This window comes from Spinacia oleracea, chromosome 1 (assembly GCF_020520425.1).
Source record: "Spinacia oleracea cultivar Varoflay chromosome 1, BTI_SOV_V1, whole genome shotgun sequence".
Classification (NCBI taxonomy): Eukaryota; Viridiplantae; Streptophyta; class Magnoliopsida; order Caryophyllales; family Amaranthaceae; genus Spinacia; species Spinacia oleracea.
In genome coordinates, this window is record NC_079487.1 from 17165136 (window position 1) to 17187726 (window position 22591).

The window sequence follows — 22591 nt, forward strand, 5'->3', positions numbered from 1 at the left end:
AGTTTTTCGGATGCAAAATGTATAATTTTTATGATGTAAAATAAATATTTGCGAATATTGTTTGTAAATCTTGAATTAATAATTGAACTATTGCATATGTTTAACAATTTTAAGGTTTAATTTCGTTAATTATGTAACCTAATTTGTAATTATAATTGATTTGTTGAATTAGAATAAATTAGAAACCACTATAAAATTTGTTATTAGATCTTTAAACTTTTATAAACTAGATTTTAATCCCTTGAAATCATGTAAACGGAAATTGTTTCAATTAATAAATTTTCGAATTTTCGCCAAATTTTATGAAATTAATATATGATTAGGCTAAAAGACCTGCCCGACATGGGCCTATCACGACGCTACACGTGGCATACTCCATGACCAAGTGTCTTGTACTCCCTCCGTCCCGGAATACTTGAAACGCTTTCCTTATCGGCCCGTCCCGGATTACTTGAAACGCTTCTAAAAATGGAAACTTTACATAATATTTTATTATTTTCTCACCTTACCTAAGGGCCCACCAACAACCCTACTACCCCAAATAAACATTAAAAAATTCATGACCCCCAACACATCCCACTATCTATATTAAAAAAATACCCCACTACTAACTACCTTTCAATTAAATAAGAAGTCAATTATAATGAATTAAACTCCATGCCGATCAAACGGTTTCAAGTATTCCGGGACGGAGGGAGTATTCAAAGTAATATATAAGTTACCCAATATACCTGATAAAGTCGAAAACAGGTCCAAATCAAAGAAGTCCAACCAAGGACAAATTGTAGCACGACACGTGGCACCAACTGCACCCACTGTCATGTGTTCTACAAGAGCAAGGATCGCACATCCGATTCATAGGCCAAAATCAATGCCAAAAGCCTAGAGATAAGAGGCCCACTAAGCCCTCTACTAAACAACTAACAAGGACACATGTCCCTCCAAAGGAGTTAGTCAATCAGATAGCTAGGTTTTGGGAACAGATCCCCCAAACCCTAGTCCTATAAATAATTCAATGTATTCCCTAGGTGAATGACGATCAATTCATTTTCACATACCTTAATTATTCTACTGTGCCTTCTCTCTAGGAATACTTTCTGTCTCTAATCAAATACTTACTTAGGCATCAGAGGGAATATTCCTACATGAATATTCTTGTTTTGCAGGTTGTACGAAGACTGTGCCAGCGCATACCTGATACCTCCATGAAAAGGGTGACACATCAGCACCGACAAAGTTCCCACAACATTTGGCATCGTCTAGCAGACTTATCTCTATTATATAAGCCAAGAGGGGAGGGGTAATAAGGTAAACACACTTTTTGTGTCCACCTTGGAAAAGACCAAAAAACCCTCTCCCCTCCTACTCTGAAACCCTTCGCATAAAACTAAAACACAAAATTCACTTCACCGCCGCTTTCACTCTCAAATGCTTTCTCTCTCCTCCCTTCACTCAAAAATCTCAAAACTTCGGTTCTCTCTCATTTTCTCCCGCGACGAAAGCCGCAACCATGGAGGAATACGATGACACCGACAATAAAGCATCTGTTCTTAATTTCGCCACCGACGAGAAAATCTAGAGGCAGAATGGATTTGGGGATGGGTGCGGTGTGTGCAGCACATAATTTTGACGCGGTGGTTGTCGGAGCTGGGATTATTGGGTTGAACTAGCTAGGGATCTTCTTCTCTGGTCTGATCTATCTACCGTCGTCGTCGATGCCTCCCTGCTCCAGTGCTACGTGTGCCGGTAAATTAAAATTATACTCACTACAAATTGGTTCTACTAATTATTTAATGTGATTCTGTTTATTTATTGCCGAATTGAACTCGATTCTGCTTAATTTTTGCTGATTTTTTGCCCTTTATAATCGCGAATTTTAAAAATGTGTATGCGTTCATGATTTTCTCGGTATGATTTTCGATTTTCCGTATGATTGGACTTTGAATTCTGGTGTAAATTTTGAATTCTGGTATGATCGGGCTTATGAAAATGACAAAAGGAATATTTTTAGTTTTCGATTTGGGTTAAATTTGGTCGGTTTTAGTCTAATTTGAGACTTTTTGGCTGTTAATGTCGTAAAATTTGGGTGTCTGATTGTGTGAAAAATCATCAATTTTCCTCTAATTTGAGACTTTTGAGTTTCTGTTTCACAGTTGGTCTGATTGGAGATGTCCGACTTTGTAAAAAAAATCATTGTTTTTCTTTTAATTTGTAACATTTCACTATTTGAGCAATATTTTAGGAATAAATTATGGTTTCCGGTTGATTTTTGTGGAATTTGAAGTGTGTTCTCTTTAATTACTGTCGATCTGATTGTAATTTGGTGGTAATGCATTGCAGTATCATCCGGATGTATGCAGAGGAGACAATTGGTCAAACAGTTTCCACCAGATCAGCGAAGCTTATGATGTAAGTAGCGGTACTAATTTTCTTATGTTCCGTTCAGTTTTCAAATCAAACCAAATGTAGCTAACTCGAATTGAATCAATAACTTTCGCAGACGGTGATGAGTAACTTTAGAGTGGATGATTTAGCTAATCTCATACGAGAACCATGTTTGTGAAATTGCTAATAAAGTTATACAAATCTACAATGTGTCAATGATTTAAAAGTTCGGTCTTAGGTGAGTTTGCTCATGTGTAATAATTATGTTGCTCATGTGGGTTTATTAGTTTATGTTGATTATTTGTGTTTGTGTTTATATTAAACAATTGGTTGTGTTTATGTCGACAAAATCGGTAATGCCCAACACTATTTAACATGTGCCCCATCATGCCATCACAAGAAACCTGAGCACGTAAGTACCATGCTTAATCTATCTAGATAATGCCATTAATTATTATCAAGTTTTGCCCCACTTCCAATAAAATGGATAAGGTAAGGTCCTTTGAGAAAAAGAGGTACAGATTATGAGAGATAACGGTTGCTTTGGATTAAAGAAAATGACCGAGAAGTAGAGAACTAATTACTTCGCGCTCCCTTGAGAGAGAAGGTATTGTATTTTACCACATTTTTTGGAGGATTTGACTCATATGAGAGGGCAAAGAGAGCGCAATTGGGGTTTAATCATATGGAGAAATGAAGAAAGGAAGAAAGGGCGGGGAATTTGAGTGGATGACTTAGCGAGCCTTGCCTTCTTTGATGAGTGCTAACCTATAAACCAAGAATTTGGTCCTGATTCACTATAAACCAGGAGTGGATGATTTAGTTTAGAAAATGCTGTGCAAATTCTCTGTCTAATTATGTTAAAATAGTCCAAGAGTGTGTCGGTTACATGCCAAATTTCCGATTCACATGTTGGATCGCAGGAGTAGCACTGAATTTTCCTAATTTTCTGCATCATTATGCTTACTGTTTATTTCAGAGCTAGCCTGCTGCTTATTTCAGGATGCCTTCTTTTTCATTGAAATGTTTGACAGTTGCAAATTGTAACGCCCCGACCTCTAAATCACTTATTAAAGCATAATAAGCAGCGGAATTAACCTAATTTGGTCGGGACATTACCTGTCGTAATTCCGTCTTGGAAATTACAAGGCAACATCATACATAAGCCATAAAAACCTCCAATTTAATATAATAATCCTCTACATTCTCAAAATAAAAGTACATAACTTACTTAAAGTCTTTAATTGAACTATTATAACTTTAAGCATAAACTAGGTGAATTTTATTAAAGTGAAATCCCTCGCCTCTACTCGTTTCCATCGATCCCCGCAGTACCTAAAATGGAAAAACAAAACGGTGAGCCGAAGACTCAGTAACGACTACCCTAGCAACGTAAATTCATTTCAACTCATTTTATTTAATAACACAGGGAGAATAGAATAAGTAAAACATTTAATAAAATATCATATTTAATTCATTCATAATCTTTTAACGAAAACATCATTCATAAACTTTTAATTAACATGCTAGTTGTCGGCAAGTACGAACCGTGAAGGAATTCTCCACTGGGCCTGGGCCCATAAGAGCCTGGGCTCATCGTAACATGGGGCCTGGGCCCTGAGCCTGGGCTCATAAACCATGGGAGCCTGGGCACGTAATCCATGGGTGGACAGGTGTCCGTGGTGCATGCATGACCGGTAGATAGGAAGATGGTAGTTTATATACCGCCAGACAAACCAGGTCTTTCACTTTCATTTATCATGTTGTATGTAATTTTACCAAGCCTTGGCTTGTATTTCAGTTGAAATAACATAACTCATTTAGCTCATAAAACATCATTTTGATCCTGGGATCAATAAACATATTATTTCTTTCAAAGCATTGCATAAGCATAATTTTATGAGAAAACTCAATCAAATCATATTATAATAAACAATTCAAACAAATCATATTTCATCCCACAATCCATAAAACACATCAAAACATTTAATTCATAAATTCAATCATAACGTCATAATTTCACAATACATTTATAAGGGGATTGCGGGTACTAGCAATAGCCGTTACCTCAATCGTCGTTTTATACTTCCCGTCTGATGGATCGTTCTTCCTGAGCTCCAAGTCCGATTTCTTTCGGAATATTAAATTTATTGAATTAGTATTAAACGATAAATAATCTAAAATTAATATTTTATATAATCGTAAATTTTATAAGTAATGAATTTAAAAATAACGAATTTTAATAAAACATAATTTCGGAATTTAACGAAATATTATTATTAATCGAATCTTCGATCAAAATACATAAATTCCATAAATCAGGTTACATGCAAATATTAATTAAATTCCGTTTTTGATAAATAAAACTAGTAACTTATTATCGTAAAATCGATAATAAAACCTGAAAAATAATAAACATTTTATTAGTAAATAATCAAAAATCAATAATTTATAAATAACGAATTTTAATTAAAGATATAATTTCATAATTTAACGAAAATATTATTAAACGAAATTTCAATCGAAATATTTATATATATTCCATAAATAGATTTTCATGAAAATAATATTTAAATTTCTCTTTGTTAAATAAGGTAGTAATTAGTAGAATCGATATTCAATAATTAAACCTGAAAAGTAGTAACAATTTAATTAGTAAATATTTATATCATAAAAATTTTAAAACATAAAAATTAATAATTAGAAAATTCTGAAATTGACTCTTTAGTTTTCAACTTATCCAAAAGCCCAAATTGAAATGTCCTAACTCTATTATAGGTTTAAGGAAAACCAAAGTTTCAAAAGGAAACTTGGTTTGGTTTTCTGGAAAGAAAGGCGTCAAACAGGGGAGGGGATGCTCGAGACAGAAGCGCAAGAAGAGGAGGAGATGAGAGGATGGAGGGCGGCTGATCTGGGCGGCGCAACCACGCAAACCCGCGCCAGAGGCGAAGGTGGTGGTGGTTGTTTGCGGCGGCGCGAGGAGAAAGGGGAACGGGTGCGTGAACAGGGGAGGCACGAAGGGGAGGAGAGAGATAGGGGAGGAATAAGGTGGCTGGGCTGGGCGGCGCATCACCGCGAACCGCGCCTGGAGGTGACGGTGGTGGTGGTTCACGGCGTCAGAACACGAGGGAAGGGGAAAAGGATGGTCGAACCAAGGACGGGAAAACAAGGGAGTTTGAGAGGCGGTTCTGGGCTGAGGCAGGGCGGCTCGCCGGGGTATTTTTGGGCGGAGGTTGGATTTGAGGGGTGGTGAGGTGATTGCGTTGTGGTGGTGGGATGGTGGTGGCTGCGTTAGGGGAAAAGACCGAGTGAAACAGGGGAGGGCAGGGTGCTGCGACGGGGAAGGAGAGGGGAGCAGGGAGCTACGGTGGGTGCGGTGGTGGTCAGGTGGTCGAGGGGTTGAGGTGGTCAGTCGTGGTATTGGTGATGGTGGTTTCGAGGGCGGCGGTCACTGCCAGTGGTGGTGGTGGTGGTTCGAACAAGAAGAAAACAAGGAGGTGATTTCTAATTGTTAACTGATTTTTGGTGTGGGGAAATTGATGCAATTATGTCTGATTATAGGGTGAAGAAGAGTGAAGAAGAAGGGAATTTGCTTGGGGTCCAAGGAGTGAATTTGGACAGAATTGAGGGAAGGAGGGATGGAAGAAAATCCTTCACTCCATTTGTACGTGGAGAGCAAGGAGAAGAGGTGAAATGAGATTTTGGCTCTTCTAAGGGCATTTTGGTCATTTCCCAAAGTTAGGCAAAATTCAGAAAATCAATTTGTGTTTTTAGAAAATTAATTAGAATAGAAATGTTTAATTAAAACTAAGTCTCAAAATAATCTTTTATAAAAGTGTCGTTAACGAAAAATAAATTTCGTTTTCGAATAAAATAAGAACGTTAAATAATTACTTTAGTTTCCGAATAAAATAAATTTAGAAATCCGGAAAATAATTAAAATTTAAAAAGTTCGTTAAGCTCGTAAATATGAAAATGAAATTATAAACTGAAAAATATAAATCGTGTAGCAATATTAAAAATTCAAGCGAAATAAAACTTCGTTAATTAAAATAAAGTTCAAATTTAGGCTTTAAAACGATTTTAAGCTAAATAAAAATAATTAAGCATAATTAATCGAGTTTTAAAAATTCGGGGTATTACACAAATACTTTTCAATTTGATAATGTGCACGAAAACGCACCTTCTTTATTATATTTCTTGGTTTTTATGTCAAGTACTGATAATTCAACATTTCAATTATGTTTGAGTTTAGATTTATGAATAATCTCATGTGATGCAATTCTAGAACATTTTTAAGTTGGCAGATATTTATATTAATTATACATAATTTCATTGTTTTATTTCTTTACTTATTTGTTTTCTATGTTTGAACATCACCGTCAGTGCGTACTAGAAAACCGTACTAGAAACCTGTAGTGAAGATATATGAACTCACTCTCCAACTCGCTCCCTCTCTGCTGCTCCTACTTCTTCCAAGTATTATTTTTTTTATTTTTTTTATTTTTTTTTAAAGATTTTTTATTATAACCCATTTCCCTCTTGCTAAATTGATTAATAACCTTTTATATTTGTGATTTTTTATTTTTTATTTTATTTTTATTGGACCGTGAGTTGTGACCATTGTCTGAATTAAGTTTGATTTTGGGAGTTTCTTGATTGAAGTTTGGGAGTGATCATCTGCTAATTTGAGCATTTTTTTGTGTTTGTGGATTTTTCCTTTTTCCCTTTTCCTTAAAAAGAAAATTTTTGGTGGTGATATCATTATTTTTGTACTGTTACTGAACAGATTTACACTATAGTAAACCTGGTCCATGCTATGGACCAGGGTATTATAGTCTTTGCGTTGTTGCGTGCGAGAAGTTGTGCGTAACTGCCACGTGCTTTCCTAATTATATATATGTTTTTTTTTTATTTCCTTTTTCCCGGCTTTTGAACTTCTCACTCAACTTCTCTCTCTAAACTGCTTTCGAACTTCTCTCTGAATTTCTCTCTCCATTTCAAATTTAATTTCAGTGATTATTTTCATCCATTTGCATCAAATTACTCTTCCGATCTTCTTTTTTCTAAAAAATGGTGAAGAAAGCGGCACCGAAGAATCCTGCAGCGAAGAAACCGGCAGCGAAGAAACTTGAATTCGACAATTCCGTCGCTGAAATGGCTGTTGAAGCTCCTCGAAGGCGAGGAAGAAGGCCAAATGTTGTTTCTGAAGAAATTCCTGGTAATTCGAACTTATTTTTTGTTTGATTTTGAATTATTGAAATGTTTGTGGTTTTTGCTGAAATTCGGTTTAGTGTTTCATGCAGTTACTGTTTCAAAGATATAGTTACCTTTTATTTGCTGTTTCTGAAGAAATTCCTGTTAATTCGAACTTATTTTTTGTTTAATTTTGAATTATTGAAATGTTTGTGGTTTTTGCTGAAATTAGGTTTAGTGTTTCATGCAGTTACTGTTTCAAAGATATAGTTACCTTTTATTTGCTATTTCGGAAGAAATTTCTAGTAATTCGAACTTATTTTTTGTTTGATTTTGAATTATTGAAATGTTTGTGGTTTTTGTTTGAAGTTACTGTTTCAAAGATATAGTTACTTTTTATTTTATGTTACGAAGTTTTTTAGTGTTTTTATTAGTGACTGGTTTGTTCGTAGTTTTTCAGAGTAATTATATTTTTAAAAGGTTACTATATTTCTAAAACAGTAACTATGTTTTTAAAATAGTTACTGTCTTTTTAGAAAGTAAATTAACTTTAAAATAGTAACTATGTGTTATAATTAGTTACTATCTTTTTTAGAAAGTAAATATAACTTTAAAACAGTAAATATGTGTTATAAATAGTTACTGTGTTTTTAGAAAGTAAATAAACTTTAAAATAGGAACTATGTGTTATAAATAGTTACTATCGTTTTTAGAAAGTAAATATAACTTTAAAACAGTAACTATGTGTTATAAATAGTTACTATCTTTCTTAAATGTTATTATAAAATTAAACAGTTACTATGTCTAATAAATAGTTACTATCTGATTTAAATGGATACTCTATGTTTATGTATTTATTATATTATTTGAAAGGTTACTATATGATTTTATTGGTTACTATGTGATTGTAATGGTTACTATATAGTAATATTTTGTTTTATAATTGTTTTGTTTCAGTTCCTAAGGAATCTGTGTCTATAAAGAAGAACAAAAAGGCTGGCAATCCGAAATCAAAAGCAATTGAGCTTGTACCTAAAAAAGAACCAATTGAAGAAGAACAACCTAATCAACTAGTTTTACAAAATTCTTCTCTGGTTGACGTTTCACAGCCTGAATCTCATCAACTTCATTCACAAGTTTTGAAAGAAGTTGGCGCTGATGGCCTGCCTATCGTGTAAGTGTTAGTTTAATTTAGTTAATTGTTCTAAATAGTTACTATATGTTCAAAATAGTTACTATGTTCTAAATAGTTACTATATTTTTTAAAATAGTTACTATATGTTGTAAACAGTTACTATATGATTCCAAAGGTTACTATATCTTGTAAACAGTTACTATATGATTCCAAAGGTTACTACATGTTTTAAATAGTTACTATATGATTCCAAAGGTTACTATATGTTTTAAATAGTTACTATATGTTTTTAAATATGTTCTAAATAGGTTCTATGTGTACTATGTTTACAATAGTTACTATATGATTCCAAAGGTTACTATATGTTTTAAACAGTTACTATATGTTCTAAATAGGTTCTATGTGTACTATGTTTACAATAGTGACTATATCAAAGGGTACTATATGTTCTAAATAGTTACTTTATGTTTTAAACAGTTACTATATTTTCTAAATAGTTACTATATGTTATAAATAGGTTCTATGTGTACTATGTGTAGTATAGTTACTATATTATTTTAAAGGTTACTATATGTTTTAAACAGTTACTATATTTTCTAAATAGTTACTATATGTTTCTAATAGTTACTACATGTTTTAAGCAGTTACTATGTGTTCTAAATAGTTACTATATGATATATAAAGCTGACTTACTTTCAGTATTCATTTTTTTCAGGTTTAATTTTGATACACAATGTTCAGGAGGATCATTGTGTAAATTAATTAAAGACTTCTCTCATGATCAAAAGGCAGCTGTTCAAGAGATAGGGTTTGGAGGATTGTTAGGCCTTCAATTAAGTCGAAAAAACACTCAAATGATGTACTGGTGCATCAAGTGCTTTGATGGTGTGAGTTCTCTATTTACAATCAGTGATTCCAAGCAATTTGAAATCACTGATTATGATGTGTACGATTTGTTTATGCTCCCCCTTTCTGAGCTGGAGGTTGAAGGGGTTAAACGTGGGCGCAATTCCACTAATCCTGATTTTGATTTGAAGATCAAGTGGAGAAAAGAGTTCGGTTTTGAAGAGGTCAATGCTCAAATTCCTATAAGGTTGCTTGAGGACAAGATTAAATTGTTGACAGATGGTGGTGATCTGTTTAAACAATTATTTTTTTTTGTTGTTTTCTCTACATTTTTTACTCCAACAGCCAATAGGACTGTAGATTTGAGATTGGCTAAGGCGTTGGAAGATCCTAAAATGATTCCCAAATACAATTGGTGTAAATACGTTCTTGACGTATTATGTGAGGAAACAGTGAAATTTAAAAATTGTTTATTGAAAGGCAAAGATCAAAAGACATTTGGAGGCTGTGTTGTGTTTTTGCAACTTGTGTATTTTCAGAGGATTAAGTTTAGGAATTCCAGTGGTATTCCTGATCAATTACCTCTTATTCAGCATTGGACATCGAAGATGGTAACCGATCGGATTCATGCTGAAAATGACAATATGAGTGCATTATATGGTTCTGGTATATTGGAGAAGGAGAAGTATCCAATTTCCAAAAGGTTCGTTTTTGTTGATGGTCAAATAGATTTGACCCAAATCAAATCTATTTCGAAAGAAAATGAAGCTGGCAGCAGTAGGGGAAGAGCTGAACAGCCCTATGTTGGGCGTCGAATTCCAAGTCGGCGTCCTAGGATTCTTCAGTTTGAAATCCCTAATTCTCATCCTACAGATGAAGAAATTTTCTCTAAAGCCACTGATGTAAGTTTACTTTATTATTGATATATTTGTCAATATATAGTATAGTTATTTTTTATATGCTATAGTTATCTTTTATACACTATTGTTATCATTATCTTTGGTTTAGTAAATGTAGGTATATATAGTTATCTTTTATATTCTATAGTTATCTTTTATGTACTATAGTTATCTTTCATACACTAAGTTACCATTACTTTGTATTAATAAATAGTAACTATATGTTTTAAACAGTTACTATATGGTATAAATAGTTACTATATGTTTTATGTACTATAGTTATCTTGTGTATCCTATAGATATCTTTTATACACTATAGTTACCTTTTATTTACTATAGTTATCTTTTATTTTCTATAGTTATCTTTTATATTCTATAGGTACTTTTCATATACTATAGTTAACTTTTATACAGTTATATTTATATACTATAGATACCTTTTCTTATAATATTTTTTGTATTTTTAGTTAAATTTTCATATTATGTTCCATATTTAAATTTATGTATTTTGTTATTAGGATTTTCATGGTCAGTGGTTGTTGATGAAGAGAGATCTGGATGTAGTTTCAGCCATCCATGCTGAAGAGCTGTTCAAATTAAAGGCTTCAATGCCTTCGCAGAACCATGGCGATGATATTTTGGAAAATTCCACTTATCAAAAGATGGTTGATGAGTTGGTGGAGATTCATCAATTGGTGAAGAATCTACCAAATGGTTGGGATGACATTTTTGGTTCAAGTAACAATCAGTTGTTACTGCTGCCCCTCAACCTTCTGCCGTTGTTCCAACTGAGCCTGCAGTTGTTACAGCTGCTGTTGTTGATGCAACAACATCTACCGAAGCAATTATTCGAGAAGTTGATCCTGACACTCAAATAAATGCAGTTCTTGATTCTTTGAAAAGCAAAGCCAAAGAAATTACGGAGGATGATGATGAAGAAATAGAAGAATATGAGCGCGTGTGGGCTGCATTTCAAAAATGCATCATTAACAACCATGCTGTATCAAGAGTGAATGTCAGTGTCTATGGCATAGAGGAAAATGTGATGTTTATGTCTCCGTTTATGATAGCATTTGAAGATTTAATGAGGCGTCTTCCAGCATTTGTTCAAGAAGTTGTGGACTTTGCTGCTCTGACTGATGGAGAGGGTATTTTGACTGAGTAAGTAGAAGTTTTCTCATTTAATAATTTATAGTTACCTTTCAAATAATATAGTTACCATTCATATATTATAGTTACCTTTCATATATTATAGTTACCTTTCATATATTATAGTTACCTTTCATATAATATAGTTACCTTTCGTATAATGTAGTTACCTTTCATATAATATTGTTACTTTTCATTATTTATAGTAACCCTTCATATAATATAGTTACCTTTCATATAATATAGTTACCTTTCTTAAAAGTGAAGTTGTTGCCCTAACTTTATAGTAACCTTTCATATAATATAGTTACTATTTGTATACTATAGTACGTATCCTTTTGTTTACTATATTTACCTTTTATATTCTATTGTTACCTTTTATTTATTATAGTAACCTTTATAATTCTTCTGACATATTTATTGTTTCTTTTTTATGTTTTTCAGTGATAAAGTTATAGAATACAATCATTTTATTGCGGTAGGAAGAGATGACATGTGGACCCTTCCTTCCACATTTGATATTCTTTTGATTCATATTGAAGCTTGGGCTTTTTTATTGAATGAAAATGAAAGGAATCCTGCCGGTTCTCCTCAGAAGCTGTTTTTAGGTGGCACATATTGTGTAAGTTATATTTTTAATAATATAAAATGTTAATTATTTTAAATTTTTTTGGCCTTTGTTTAATTTTTCTTTTAATATTGATTTGCAGAAATATGTTGCTGATTTGATTGAGAAACCAGGCAATGAAAAAATCTTGTCTGAATTGTGTGTTTGTCTTAATTATGGTGTGAAAGATGTAAATGGAGTTCAATCGTTGAAATATTGTAATATGGTATGATTTATATTTTCTTTATATAACCATATTATCTTTTTTTTTTGTCTCCTTTCTTGTAGTTGTAATCTGTTGTTTTTCTTTTTTATATAGATTTTTGCTCCTATTCTTATTGAAGACCCGAAGCATTATTACCTGTTTGTCATTAGTATGAATGACAAAAGTGTCTATTTCTTTGATAATATGCTCCTGGAACCAAAAGAGATGGAACAAAGGAAGAAAGCTTATTCTGTCTTGGTAAATTTTTTTTATAGTTACCTTTTTTGTTGTTGTAGTTACTCTATAAATGTTATAGTTACCTTTATATTAGTCTTTCTTTTTTAGAGGAATTATATTTTTGATAAGATTACTATTTGTTTAAAACAGTAACTATGTTTTTAAAATAGTTACTATCTTTATAAAATAGTTACTATATGATTCCAAAGGTTACTATATGTTGGTAATGGTTACTATATGATTTTAATGGTTCCTATATGATTCTAATAGTTACTATATGATTTTAATAGTTACTATATGATTTTAATAGTTACTATATGATTTTAATGGTTACTATATGATTTTAATAGTTACTATATGATTTTTAACCAACTGGTAATAGTTACTATATGATTTTAATTCTTACTATATGTTGGTAATAGTTACTATATGATTTCAAAGGTTACTATATGTTGATAATACTTACTATATGTTTTGTACAGTGTTCTTCATTGGAAAAACTACTGAAAAATATGGATAACATTCATCATGAAGATATTAAAAGCTTCAAATTTATCCCGGTCGGTGGTAATTGGAAGCGAAGTGCTTATGACAAAGACTGTTGTGTCTCTTTGATGATGTTTATGATGGTTTTTCATGGTGTTGAAACGGTACAAGATGGTGTTGGGATTTTTAACTTTGATCCCTTAGCAGATGTAAGTTTTTGTGTTAAAAATAATTAATGTTATTCATATTTTTCTTTTCATTCTTTATAGTTATTGTTTTGTTATCATAGTTACTGCTTTTATTCTAATAGTTACTGTTTAAATATTTGCAGGAAGATTTCAGGAAGTTTCTCAGGGCTTGTATTTGTGGCACCATTGTGTTGTCAGATTTGAATTGTTACAGAGATGAATATCTGAAACGAATGGTTGCATTCAGGAAATACAGGAAACAAGATGTTTTGGATGCCCTAATTAAACAAAGGGAAGAGTTGACGCAGAAATACATGAATGATGCTTCAAAAATTGAAATTGTTGCAAGAAATAGTTCAGCAAGGAAATCCAAACATGTTGAAACAGAAGATGAAGCTGAGACAGATGTCAATGTTGAAGGGAAAGGACGTGGCAAAGGCGGGAGACGCACCCGAGGAGGCAGACGCGGGAAGACACGTGGACGAGGTGCTCCACGTGGTTAATAATTATTGCTGAAAAAACAATTTAATTTTTTGTGTTTGTATGTAGTCGAATTACTACTTAGAATGTACAATTAATTCTAAGTTTGATATAGTTACTCTCAATGATTTTTAATTGTTTGATATATGAGAGTAATTATAACTTTTGCAGTATTTGTGTCATATTGTTCAATTTACTTATATTAAATATAGTTTCTATTTGAATGAAATAGTTACCTTTTTCAAATATAGTTACTCTTATAAATTTGTAAGTCATATGATTGCATAACGAAAGTTACTATATTATCAAAATAGTAACTATATTTTATATAGAGTTACTATATGTAAAGAAGGGTGACCACTAAATGTGAAGAGTTGGTATATATAAAAAGTGAATAATTTTGTGTATAAAATCAAATAGTTACTATCTTACAGATATAGTTATCTTTAATAAGATACAATTACTCTCTTTTTTATGGTATTTTATTATTTGAGTAACATATAGTTACTATAAGTCATTTTGATTGCATAAAAAACGTTACTATATTTTTTTAGAATAGTAACTATATTGTTCTAAGAGTTACTATATTTTTTAAATAGTAACTATATTTTATAAAAAGTTACTATATTGTAAAAAAAGTAAGTATATTTTATAAAGAGTTACTATATTATCAGAATAGTAACTATATTTTATTAAGAGTTACTATATTGTCAAAATAGTAACTATATTTTATAAGGAGTTACGTACTACAAGAAAAAAGGCTTATAGCAACGCCCTTTTCTGCAACAATTTTACCGGCGTTGCTATAGTATGGCTATTGTAACAGTTAAATATTTAATGTTTTGAGTAGATTTGGAATTAGGAAAAGTGTTACCGTAGAAAACTTATGGCAACCGTTTTGGATGAATGAATTAAAAAAACTTTTATAGCAACATTTTTTAGGTCAATCTTCTAAAAGTTGTAAAATAAAACATGAAAATAAAAGGCGACTATTGCTCTTCCCTTCAATGTTTTCAGAATTCAGTTTCTTCCCAAACCCTTAAATATCCATTTTCTTCGTTCTCATTCAAATTCTTTGTTCTAATTCATCCGGTCATCCCCTTACGTTCGATATCTTCATCTTCGTTATTTCAAGCAGGACAATTGGAGAATGGGTCTGTGAATTGGAAATAAGAAGAGTTGGCAATTTGCATTTTAGAATTAGCGAGAAGAACAAGTTTCGAAATTATCGAGAAGAGCAAGGTTAGGTCATGGTTTTCTCTTCATATCTAGTCTTAAGTTTCACAGGTTAAGATGTAGTTTAAGTTTTCAATTATAATTGGATTTTTGAGTGGTTTAAGGATTCAATTAGGGTTTTTATAATTAGGGAATTCGTATGTTTTAAGATGCGTGTTGAACTGCTGATGCAAATTACAATAAATTCTTCTGAATGATTCTAATGAATTCTTCGTATGATTTAATTAGGGAATTTTAAGTTGAGTCCATAATGTCAATAAAGTCTTTAAGTGATTCTTTTTGCATGATTTAATCAGAGAACTACTTTGTATCGAGTCAACAATATTAATCATGTGTATGATGGGATAATTTTGAATGATCTTAGTTCTGATTTTTTATACCGCCATGACAAATTTCTTTCTGTGCGTGAATCTTGGATCCCCATTTTTTTATTCTTGAATTGGGTTGTAGACAAGATGTTCATCTTCTTGTGTTCTTTGTGAAATTGAGTTGTAGCCTAGAAGTTTCTGATTTAAGTTGATCTGTTTGTTCTTTTATACTGTTTTGTTTGTCATGGGAATTTCTTACTCAAAACTTAAACTTAGTTTTAATTCCATTATGATTTTTCCCAGTTCAAGATTTTTCCCATAGGATAAAATAGCAGATTGTTGCTGTGAAATGTATCAATGTCATTGCAATGGAGAACACTACATAAGCCTGCTTGTTTTATAGCTTAGTCCCCAGATGGTAGATTACAAAATAAACTTTCACAAGTTGTCGAAATGCACTGTAGTAGATAACTTTGATGCTTGAGGAGTTATTTGTTGTGACTATTGAAGTACTAACACTTAAATGTAATTTAACAATGTGTAGATGTCTTATGCGCTATAGCTGGTAACCATGATTAACTTAATATTTATTAAGGATTTATCCAAAACCAATTGTTTATGGGAAAAAGAATACTAACATTGATACATCAAGTCAGACTGGTAAACTTTTGCAGATGTATTGTTACAGTTTCTTAATTATGTTGCATAATTTATTTATTGGTATCTTATACATGGCAGATCTTGGTAGCTGAGCTAGCAGTTGTGGCTTGATTGGTGTGCATATTCTTTGGTTCAATCAGGTATTACTATTGACATGCACCACAAAAATTTAAAACTCGCATATTATTATATATAAGTCCAACTTTCCTAGATTTTGAGTTTCTACGAGTTGGTAACCCTGATATCCGTGTGTGACACTGATACTTCATACACGAGTCCCTGTAACTTTTGGCATGTTTCCTTGTTGCTCGTTCTCCATCTTAATTTTTCATTTTACGTAGAACATGTTCTTTTTAGCACTATTGTGATAATAGACTAGTCCTCGGTCAATTAATAATCTAATGTTAACAGTTCCATAACTCTGATTGGATCTACAAGGTACTTGCACTACAAGAAAGCGCTTGATTACCGACTAAATTTACCGACCGCCAGAAAAGTAGTTGGTAAAACAAAATTTACCGACCACTTTGGAAGCGGTCGTTAATTTACCGACCGGTTTAGAAGCAGTCGTTATTTTTTACATTTACTGACCGCCTCTACAGCAGTCGCTAAATTAACGACTTCTCCCCCATGTGTCCCGACTAAATAGCAGTCGGTAAAAATCCGACTATTTCCAAAATAAATTTAACATTTTAGCAACCGCCCAAGCAGTCGGTGAAAAGTAATTTACCGACCGTAGACTAGGTAGTCGTTAAAAAATTATTTACCGACTGCTTGAACGGTCGCTAAAAAACCTATTTACCGACCGCACATAAGGCAGTCGGTAAAAATCATTTACCGACCACAATAACAGTCGGTAAAAAAAGTTGTTTTTCCGAGAATATGTAACTTACTGCTCTCGTGTTAAAACCCTAAGAAATCTCATCCTCTCCGCCTCTTTATCCCTATTTCTCTCACAAGCTCCTCTTTCTCTCACCAGGAAACCTCCCCCTTCATCTCCCCCACTCTTTTTCCTACTAAAAATTCAACACAATAACATCAAACTTTGGTGTTTTATATCGATTTGCCTACCTTTAGTATCAACCCCAACCATCGATCTCCGCCTCCTCTCTTAATCAAACCTCTCTGCCCTTTACCTTCGACCTCCGCCTCCGCGTTGCGGCGGCCCTGTAATCCCCAAAAATTATCGTTCTATCTACCAAATCACATGTGGAAGAATGGAGGATCCCGACTTGCATTTCCATCTCCGACAAAATATCACTGAAAAAGGTTGGTTTTTAGGTTTTAGTCAAAGAATGGAGGATCCCGATTGATGTTTTATGGTGAAAAAGATTTGGATTTCTGATAAAGAATCCAAGATTGATGTTTTTTGGTGAAAAATCCAAGAATAGTGGTTTTTGTACATGATTTTCATGTTTTAGTTGTAGATCTAGATTTTTGAAGATTATTCTTGATATTAGTCTTAATTTTTGGGTGGTTATTTTTTTGCATCCTTGTAATTAATTTTATTCAGGAATATAAATCTATTTTTTGGATTGGATTTATTTAAGCACTCTCTTTATAAATTGTTATTTTATCTCTATATGTGTATGTTGGTAATTAATTCATACCATTTTCTTTGTTCTGTGTAATTGTTCTTAATTAAGAGTTGGGTTATTGTTTTGGGAATTAATTTATCCCCAATTGTGTGTTAGGTTATGATACATATGATATTACATAAATCATGCGGAAACAACCATTAACCCAGGATTACATATTATTTACACATAATCATATAGCATAATTTAGATGCATACTCTTTGTTGCGTGCCCTCCCTAGCTGCGCCCGAACCGAGCAAGAACAAGTCTTTAGGACTCCAAGTGTCGTCCCTCCGTAGATAGTCCACAGCACGTCCGGATCCGCCTTAAGATTGACCAACTAGAATCGCCCTTAAGGTACTAGAATTTTCGGCACTTTTGAGCAAGATGTGTGGCTGAATTTTTCTCTCAAAAACTCACTTTGAATACTTTGAAACTTGTTATAAATTGTGAGCCCTAGCCTCATATTTATAGGGGTATGGAAAGGGAATCGAAATCCTATTCAGATACAAATTAATTAAACCTAGAATCCTACAAGAACTCTAATTTAATTAATTTATCAAATAGAATTAGGAATTTAATCATTAACTGAACTCTGCATGTTTAGGAAACGTGCACGAACACAAACACTTGCACACACACGCACGGCAGCCACGATGGGCCCCATGCGTGCGCGCGAGCAGCAGCCCACGCAGCGCCCGCGCGCGCTGCGCGCTGCGCGTGCTGTGCGCGCTGCGCAGCCTGCTGGGCCTGGCCTTGCGCTGGGCCTGGCGTGGCTGTTTGTGCGGCGCGTTTGGCTTGCTGGGCGATGGCCTGGCTTCGTGCTGGGCCTCGTCCGGTAGGCCTCGTCCGATGCTTATTCGTACGATGCGCTTCCGATTAAATTTTCCGATTCCGGAATTCATTTCCGATACGAACAATATTTAATATTTCCGATTCCGGAATTAATTTCCGTTTCGAACAAATATTTAATATTTCCGTTTCCGGAATTATTTTCCGATTCCGGTAATATTTCCGATTCTGACAATATTTCCGTTTCCGGCAATATTTCCGATTCTGGCAATATTTCCATTTCCGATAATATTTTCCGATACGTACCATGTTTCCGTTTCCGGCAACATCTACGACTTGGATAATATTTACATTTCCGATACGATCCATATTTCCGTTTCCGGTAATATCATCGTTTCCGGAGTATTCATTTCTTGCCTGTGACGATCTTAGCTCCCACTGAAACCAAGATCCGTCGGTTCCGAATATTCATAGATGGAGTATTTAATGCCATTAAATATTTGATCCGTTTACGTACTATTTGTGTGACCCTACGGGTTCAGTCAAGAGTAAGTTGTGGATTAATATCATTAATTCCACTTGAACTGAAGCGGCCTCTAGCTAGGCATTCAGCTCACTTGATCTCACTGAATTATTAACTTGTTAATTAATACTGAACCGCATTTATTAGACTTAACATAGAATGCATACTTGGACCAAGGGAATTATTTCCTTCAGTCTCCTACTTGTCCTTAGGGACAAGTGTGCATTTCCTAATTCATTTGTCGCTCGATGCTTGCTCTTGAACATAAGGTAAGAGTTGTCATCCTTATTACGTCCAGAGGTGTTCCTCGGTTTCAGAGTTCAACTGATCAAATAAACAGATAATCATACCCTATGATTCATCCGAGCACGGCCATGCATTTCACAGTTTCTAGCTCTCCGAGTGGCCTTGTACAACTTTTAAGCATCTCATCCCGATTTATGGGAGGACAATCCCAATCTTGCGATCTTGAGATTAGACTTCGTTTGATAGGTGATTACCTGAGCGTTGCCTTTATAGCCTCCTTTTACGGTGCGACGGTTGGTCAACGTCAAAGCAACCAGTTCTCAAACAAGTAATCTCAAATCACTCAGGTATTGAGGATTTAGTGTCTAATAATTTAATGAAATTTACTTATGACAGACTTTCATCTCTTACAGTAAAGTTTCATAGGTCTTGTCCGATACTAGTCTTCCCAAAGTAAGTATCTATGCAAATGATTATGACATTGCCATGTCCACATAGTTCAAGAAACAGAACTACTAGTCATCTTGCATTCTAATCGTCTAACGTTTTCTATGCGTCCAATTTTATAGAGAACTCCGACTAGGGACCATTTTCAACCTTTGACATTCAAGTTCACTTGATAGACATTTCTTAGTCACAGGACTGGTCCTGACAGTCTATCTTGAATATATCGTCAAATTTGAAGGGACTCATCATTTAATACTAAACCAAGATTAAATGGAATATGAAAATACTTTTCATATATGATAAATGTTCAACCCCAATGTTTTATAACCATGGGCCTCAAACCCATCTTCTAAAACAATTCATGGAATTCAAAGCTATGCTTGATTTCCAGTGCTACAACGTGAGTGTTGCTTCTCACTTGTTGCATAGGTTTAGTTATCATGCTTTGCCAATCTTAATATCCTTTTCATCGAATGTTCTTCGAGATATGATGATAAGATCTTTTCGAGTTTGTTTATTATGTGATCTAGTCTTTCTTACTTCGATGGTGGTTTTACTCATTTTGCAATGAAGAACCATCAAGTTAGCAGACGTCTTTCTTGCTTCAAGAGTGGTTCTACGCATTTTTCAATGAAGAACCATCAAGCCAGGAGATAGGTGATCTACCCAAGTTCAGTGAAGAACTTTAAACAACCCTGTTTTATTGTTTCTTAGGCAATAATTACTTTTACTTCAACTGTATAGGTTGCTAGTGATGCTTTGTTTGGATTTACCTATCCAAGCAGTTCATAGATATGTGGAAGACTCTCCAACTATATCTTAGAACATAGAAATTAATATTTTAATTTCCCACGCAACAACTCATGGTTTCCAACCCATGTTGCCATTTTCAAAACACGATGCTCTATAGCTCGTCCTTATCAATGGTTAACTCCAAAGGGTCTTGCTTGATCCTTTGCCAGTGTTTATGCGTGTAGCATCAATATTTAGCATATCTTTATTTCCTTGAATCAAGAAGTAATCCTATGTACCTTTTCAGGCACCATAAGTTTTTCTTGATCTCAATCTAATTGGTCTTCACTTAGATCAATAGAGATTGGTATATGTTCGTCATGCCTAAAGTCATACGATACGTTTTTGGCGATCCTCATATTATATCATACATGATAAATTTTCTTTGTAGAATAATTCCCAATTGAATTCTATTCATGTAACTTTAGCTCATTCAATTTCAGTAGATACTGAATCCAGCTAAATTCTTTGACATATAATATAGGTGAAGAATCTCATTAGATTCTTTGATGTTAACTTAGTAAATGCTTATACATAGTTCAAACATCCTTTACTTAGATTTATTCACATGGGTCGAATATCTCCAATGGAGACTTTCGTGTTTGATTTAGTAAATGCCATTACTTAATCCAAAATAATATCATAAGATCTTTGTAAATAGATCTTAATACCCAGTATGTACTAAGTTTCGCCATGGTCCATTATTGATGAATAATTTCAAATCTAAGTCATTAGCATTTGAATGTTATTTCACAATAGAGAGATATGTGTTGATACACATAGGACCAATTAAGTTTTAAGTACTCCCACTAAACTTCTTATATATCTATAAGAATCATGTATATTTTATGAAACTAAAATACTTATTAGTTTCACTAAAATACAGTTCCAATTCCCAATTGCTTGCTTAAATCTGTACTTAGATTTTATAAGCTAGCTTTCCTTTTCAAGCATTTATTTGGATCCACAAACTCTATGACATACCATGTACATATTATATTCCATCATTTGATTGAGGAATACGTTTTGTCATCCAATTGCCATATGTACCAATATGCAATCATTGCTTGAATTATAGACTTAAGCATTACGATTTTGCATGAGGTTTCAACACAATCCATGCCATGAATTTGCTTGTAACCTTTAGCAACTAATCTAGCTTTGTGTGTGAACACAATTCCATGTTTGATGGTTTTTATCCTTAAAACAAACTTGCAACCAATAGGTGTGAAACTATTCTTGCAAATCAACAAAATTTCAATTTTGTCATCAAAACATTGAGTATGTTTTATGGCCTCTAACCATTTAAAACATTTGAGTCTATATATGGCCTCTAACCATTTTAGGGAATCTGGGTTTCGTCATAGCTTTCTTACAAGTCACAAACTCATTAATCTACATGATAATAGTTTGACTGCAAGTTGTAGGTTTCTTTACTATCTAATAGAAGAATTGCATAGTTTCAGTGACTTGAATTCTATGCCTACTTGGGTATAGAACATCAAACAATAGAATATCAATAGCCACTTGAAAGTCCTTTGAATATTCTGTTCTCCTTGAAGCACTTGTAAAGTCTTCTAAGAGATGTCTATTCTTTAAAGCCACTTCTAAAGTCCTTAAAGAATAAGTTCGGTATTTTTTTATTTTTTTTTTCTGAAGCACTTCGAAAAGCCTCCGGAATGTCCGTTTATGTTTGTTGTTCGCCTCGAAAACTTTCGAGGTCTATTTTCTCCCACTTGTCATTTTGGAAACGAATCTCCAAAAGGACATTATTTCGAGCAAACAAACATTATGTTCTCAAAAATTCGTGGTAGAAACAATACCCTTGTGTCTCATTTGAATAAATCACAATGAAACATATATCTATACTTGGGCCTTAGTTTGTCGAATAATAAACACTAAGCTCCCACTGAGTTTAGGAACTCTTTAGATATATTATGAAAAGATATTCTGAAATTACTTTTCAATAGCTTTGACGAATTTGGTTTAGTTTGGTGGTAGTTGAGCATTTTGTTTTAGAAATTATAGGAAAAGTCTTTATGATTCATCATTGATCGAATCAAGTACTAATTGACTTCGATCATTCCAACGTAGATATGCCATATCTTATGGAGCTAGATTGTGAAATTACAACACACAATCATTGATGATCATATTTGGTCTCAAGTAATCATCAACATGATCTAACCTAGATCT

The 22591-nt window shown here is 33.4% G+C and overlaps 1 long non-coding RNA gene across 1 annotated transcript; it reads left to right on the forward strand.

Annotated features, from left to right (window-relative positions):
* The first annotated feature begins 1429 nt into the window (after positions 1-1429).
* Positions 1430-7591, forward strand: LOC130465752 (uncharacterized). Its single transcript, XR_008925766.1, has 3 exons — positions 1430-1746; positions 2341-2409; positions 6772-7591. It is a non-coding gene; the product is annotated as an uncharacterized lncRNA (long non-coding RNA).
* The last annotated feature ends 15000 nt before the right edge of the window (positions 7592-22591 follow it).